The sequence below is a fragment of the Somniosus microcephalus genome, chromosome 30, assembly GCF_052327205.1.
Source record: "Somniosus microcephalus isolate GS21.2 chromosome 30, FLI_Smic_1.0, whole genome shotgun sequence".
Classification (NCBI taxonomy): domain Eukaryota; kingdom Metazoa; phylum Chordata; class Chondrichthyes; order Squaliformes; family Somniosidae; genus Somniosus; species Somniosus microcephalus.
In genome coordinates, this window is record NC_141016.1 from 15,745,600 (window position 1) to 15,752,049 (window position 6,450).

A 6,450-nucleotide genomic window follows, 5' to 3' on the forward strand; every position below is an offset into this window, starting at 1 on the left:
GTACTTGCATGCTAACTTTCTGTGTTTCCTGTATGAGGACACCTAAATCTCTCTGAACACCAGCATTTAATAGTTTCTCACTATTTAAAAAGCCCGACAAGGGAGGGGGTGGTTCTGGACTTAGTTTTAGGGAATGAAGCTGGACAGGTGGAAGGCGCATCAGTGGGAGAGCATTTTGGTGCTAGCGATCATAATTCAGTTAGATTTAGGGTAGTTATGGAAAAGGACAAAGATAGACCAGGAATAAAAGTTCTCAATTGGGGAAAAGCCAATTTTGCTAAACTGAGATGGGATTTAGCCAAAGTGGACTGGAAACAGCTACTTGAAGGTAAATCAGTGTCCGAGCAGTGGGAGGCATTCAAGGAGGCGATCCCGAGGATTCAGAGCAAGTATGTTCCCTTAAAGAAAAAGGGTGGGACTAACAAATCTAGAAGCCCCCTGGATGTCAAGGGATATACAAGGTAGGATAAAGAAAAAAAGGGAGGCTTTTGACAAATACCGAGGGCTCAATACTGCAGAAACTCTAGAGAAGTATAGAAAGTGCAGGAGTGCAATTAAAAAGGAAATTAGGAAAGCAAAGAGAGAGCATGAAAAAATTTGACAAGGAAAACCCAAAGATGTTTTATAAATTCATTAAGAGCAAGAGGATAACTAAAGAAAGAGTAGGGACTATTAGAAACCATAAAGGTAATCTGTGTGTGGAGGCAGAAGACGTGGGTATGGTTCCTAATGAATACTTTGCGTCTGTTTTCACAAAAGAGTGGGGCGATGCAGACATTGCAATCAGGGGGGAGGAGTGTGAAATACTAGATGAAATAAACATAGTGAGAGAGGAAGTATTAAGGGGCTTAGCAGCTTTGAAAGTGGATAAATCCCCAGGCCCAGATGAAATGTATCCTAGGCTGTTAAGAGAAGCAAAAGAAGAAATAGCAGAGGCTCTGACCATCATTTTCCAATCCTCTCTGGCTACAGGTGTGGTGCCAGAGGACTGGAGAACTGCTAACGTTGTACCTTTGTTTAAAAAGGGAGAAAGAGATAGACTGAGTAATTACAGGCCAGTCAGCCTAACCTCGGTGGTGGGAAAATTATTGGAAAATGTTCTGAGGGACAGGATAAATCTTCATTTAGAAAGACACGGATTAATCAAGGACAGTCCGCACAGATTTGTTAAGGGAAGGTCGTGTCTGACTAACTTAATTAAATTTTTTGAGGAGGTAACGAGGAGGGTCGATGAGGGTAGTGCGTTTCATGCAGTGTATATGGATTTTAGCAAGGCTTTTGATGAGGCCCCACATGGCAGACTGGTCATGAAAGTAAAAGCCCATGGGATCCAGGGCAAAGTGGCAAGTTGGATCCAAAATTGGCTCAGGCAGGAAGCAAAGGGTAATGGTTGAAGGGTGTATTTTTGTGACTGGAAGGCTGTTTCCAGTGCGGTTCCGCAGGGCTCAGTACTAGGTCCCTTGCTTTTTGTGGTATATATCAATGATTTAGACTTGAATGTAGGGGGTATGATTAAGAAGTTTGCAGATGATACTAAAATCGGCTGTGTGGTTGATAATGAAGAAGAAAGCTGTAGACTGCAGGAAGATATCAACGAACTGGTCAGGTGGGCAGAACAGTGGCAAATGGAATTCAATGTGAAGTGTGAGGTAATGCATTTGAGGAGGGCTAACAAGGCAAGGGAATACACATTAAATGGTAGGACACTGAGAAGTGTGGAGGAACAAAGGGACCTTGGATTGCAGATAGAGTGGACAAGAAGGACCTATTTCCCTTAGCAGAGGGGTCAACAACCAGGGGGCATAGATTTAAAGTAATATTGGTAGGAGGTTTAGAGGGGATTCGAGGGGAAATTTCTTTACTCAGAAGCTGGTTGGGGTCTGGAACTCATTGCCTGAAAGGGTGGTAGAGGCAGAAACCCTCACCACATTTAAAAAGTGCTTGGATGTGCACTTGAAGTGCCATAATCTACAGGGCTACGGACCAAGAGCTGGAACGTGAGATTAGACTGGATAGCTCATAGTCGGCCGGCGCGGACACAATGGGCCGAAATGGCCTCCTTCCGTGCTGTAAATTTCTATGATTCTATGAAAAAATATTCTGTTTTTCTATTCTTCCTACCAAAGTGAATAACCTCACATTTCCCCAGATTATACTACACCTGCCACCTTATTGCCCACTTACTTAACCTGTCTATATCCCTTTGCAGGCTCTTTGTGTCCTCCTCACAGCTTACTTTCCCACCTAGCTTTGTATTCTCAACAAACTTGGATACATTACACTCCGATGTGGGTGAAAGAATGGGAATAAAGGTGGGAGTGGAGTGGAGCGGAGAATTAAAACTCCACTCCCACTCTGACCTCTCCGTCCTCGGTCTCTTACATTGTTCCAACGAAGCTCAACGTAAGCTCGAGGAACAGCACCTCATCTTTCGATTAGGCACTTTACAGCCTTCTGGACTCAACATCGAGTTCAACCATTTCAGACCATAACCTCGGCCCCTATTTTTTCACATGGCAGCTGTTGATGATTCTGCCATTCCCATTTACACCTCTTCTAGACTCATCTTTTGTTTCTCTACTTATCCCATTACTAGCTCCTTTTGCCTTGCACCATCATCCCTTTTGTCTTTTAATCTCTCCTGCCTTCCATCCTATCCACAGACCTTCCCTTTTGTACTTTCCTCCCCTCCCCCCTTTCCCTGCCTCTGTACTTGCTTAAAACCTGTTACTTCTCTAACTTTTTCCAGTTTTGATGAAAGGTCATCGACCTGAAACCATGGGCTGGATTTTGTCAATGGGGGCACGTTGGGGGCGGGACTGCTGGTTGTCGGGTTTCAGTCCCGCCCCCAATGATATCCGGCCAACCCACACTATTTTCCCTTGATTGACTTTGTTAAGCCCGCCCTGCGGGCTTAGCCGGCCAGTTAAGGGAAAGCCAGTGACCGAGGACGTCAGCATATGATGTTTCATCTGTCAAAATCTTTGAGAAGCTGTCAAACACTGACAATCTCTGTTCTAAGGTGAGTCCTTGCACTGAAGATTCACCAAACCTCTTTCCTCAGCAGAAATCAGATGGCTGCTGCATCTGAGAATGCAGCAACCATTCTGTCATCTCTGCCGTTGAGATGAGGCACCTCCGGATCCCCAAGCGTTGAAGCCTGCAGGAAGAAACAAAGGTAAGTAAACTTTTTGTAACACTTTACACTCACCTCTCATACTTACCTCTCCACATTTACACCCATCACTCACCTCCACAGCACACTTTTCGATCCCTCTCACCCCCGCAGACCCACTGCTCGCCTCGCAGCCGTCGGGAAGCCCACACTTGCAGGGGTAAAATGGGGATAAGCCTCTTAATTGCCTGTTAACTACCTGTAAACAGGCAGTTAATTGGCTCTAATCCTCTTCCCGCCTCGAGGAGACGAGTCTCTGCGCGAGTCGGGGACCCGGCTCCCAGGAAGATGGCACAGAGGCTGGTTGGGAGCGGGATCGGTACCCGCTCCCAGTTTCTGCCATTTTCCCTGCAGTCCCGCCTCCCCAGGGCTGACAAAATTCCCCCGTTAACTCTCCACAGATGCTGCCTGAACTGCTGAGTATTTCCAGCATTTTCTGTTTTTATTTCAGATTTCCAGCATCCACAGTATTTTGCTTTTGTATTGATAACCCCAGGATTGATTGGTGCCTACATCGCTTGGTAGGCAGCGAGGCTATCAGTTATATCTCTAGTTGGCAGACCCGCCATTTTATATGGTAAGGCATGTGCCCTTGATGAGATCAGAAGGACGGTGACAGTGCTTTTGGATTTCTGTGCTGATCAGGGATCCCTGGTACACGCTGTGTGCCAGATGATAAAGAAAGACTTGCATTTCTATAGCATCTTTCATGACCACCGCACGTCCCAAAGCCCTGTACAGCCAATTAAGTACTTTTTGAAGTGTAGTCACCATTATAATGTAGGAAACATGGCAGCCAATTTGCGCACAGCAAGCTCCCACGAACAGCAATGTAATAATGACCAGATAATCTGTTTTAGTGATGTTGATTGAGGGAATAAACATTGGTCAGCACACCGGGGATACCTCCCCTGCTCTTCTTTGAAATAGTGCCCGTGGGATCTTTTACGCCCACCTGAGAGTGTGAACGGGGCCTCGGTTTGGTGTCTCAGCCGAAAGACGGCACCTCCGACAGTGCAGCACTCCTTCAGCACTGCACTGGAGTGTCAGCCTAGATTTTTGTGCTCAAGTCTCTGGAGTGGGACTTGTACCCACAACCTTCCGACTCAGAGGCAAGAGTGCTGCCCACTGAGCCACTGGCTTAGAATCTGCACTGAGGTACCTATTCAAGGATGCCCACAATCAAATCCCTCACCTTTAACTAGTTGCAGAAGGTGCTCACTGAAGAGGACTCGCACCCACATGTGACTGTCTGTCTTCTTGGAGGCAGGTTTGGAGTAAGCAGGATCTCTTTGGATTTGCGGAACACCTCCGTTCAGTCCGTACGGGTGACCCTGAGCTTCCGGTCGCCTGTCACTTTAATTCACCGCTTCACTCCCACTCTGATCTCTCTGTCCTCGGGCTGTTGCATTGTTCCAATGAAGCTCAACGTAAGCTCGAGGAACAGCAACTCATCTTTCGATTGGGCACTTTGCGGTCTGCCGGACTCAACATTGAGTTCAACAATTTCAGATAATTATCCCTGCCCCCATTTTTCATGCAGTATGATTTTTGCCATTCCCATTTGCAACATTTTATCTTTCCTGCCTCTTACAAAAGTACAGGATGTTCTTTCTATTCCTTCCTCCCCTCCTAAACCCCGCCCCCCCGTCTCTGCACCTGCTAAATATCTGTTACATCTCCAGCTTTTTCCAGTTCTGATGAAGGGTCCCAGACCTGAAACGTTAACTCTGTTTCTCTCTCCACGGATGCTGCCTGGCCTGCTGAGTATTTCCAGCATTTTCTGTTGTTATTTAGGATCTCATACCCTTGGTTCTAGCCCATCTATGCCTAAATTGTATGGGATTAGGCAAGTGAGGTGTGTCCCTACAGGAAGAGAGTGTGCACTCCATTATCTGAAATGGAAACTCTAAATACATGGATTTCTCAGCGGTTCAATATGAAGACTCAGCACGGTCATAGATGCCCATGCATATCACCTCACAGACCAAATAAAACCAGTTAGCATTACCTGCAGATGCCACTTCGTTGGCACCACTGGACTACAAAAGGACTGCTGTACTCCAGAAGCCCCTAATTGCTTACCTCTAATCAAAGTACCCAAGGCAAAGGTTAACTGATATTCTTCGATCAAAGTAAATTGCTAGTTTGGTTTTTTCCTCCTCTCTCAAAGGCATTGGTTGTTGTTAGGGTACATCTTTGGTACCTCACCCAAGTTTGTGATCTTGGGCAGTGATGCTATTTGACCGAGCAAGGCATCACAGCAGATCCTCAACCTTTTGTCTGCAGCCACAATCTCCAGCAGGGGTCGTTGGATAATGATCAGAAGCAAGAACCCTGAAAGATTTCCCCCTTCCTCAATCCAAGGTTCCTGAGCCCAACTGCAGTGCCACCCGGACTGGAGTCAGCTAGATAGAAGCTGGAACCATGTAGTCTGCACGGGACAGCAACATAATCTTCAGCCATCTGGGAAGCTTCATAACCAGATTTTAATCAGAGCTGCTAGGCAAAATATTAATAGATGTTTCATCATGTAGTGACATGTTCCAGCATTGCCTCTGATGAACATGGAATTATGGAGCTATTCCAGCTGTGCTGTGCATATACTGCACATGCTACTGTACATAAATGCGTAGCACTCGTGAATACATGCGAACACAACCGTACCTATATAAATACACAGATTAAATGTTCCACACAGGCCTTGCATATCCTTGCTGCCTTGAGCTACAATTATGCCTTAAACATTTGGCCATCTCTGGACACACACAGGTTTCAAGATAGATATGGATGTGAAAGGCTATTCTGCTAACCCCAGCTCATGGTTGAAGAGTTTAGCTGGTTTATAAAACCATTCAAAATCCAGAATTATTCTTGCTAACAGACTCTCGGATGCTGTTTTATATAATCGGGCCGGTTGCCCAAATGCACACCCCTGGCATTGAGCCTCAACTGCCAAGGGTGTCCATTAGAAAATCACGAACTTTCCTCTCCTGATTTTCTGGCCAGAATGGATAGAAAACCGTAGGAAGCTTGCTTGCAATTTCCTGCTCTATGCTCCCTATTGGAAGCGTGCATTCAGAATGATGTGTTAAATAAAGCACGTGGATGCCTGCGATCATTATAACACTTCCCTCAGCCTGCTCATGCAGCTCTCTGCTTTTTACCAATCTTCACAGTCAAAGTCTCACCATCTCGGCTTTAGCTTTTTCACAACTGGGACTCTTTCCATCACCTTGGATGGGCATCAATCTCAAACCCGCGACCTCTACCAC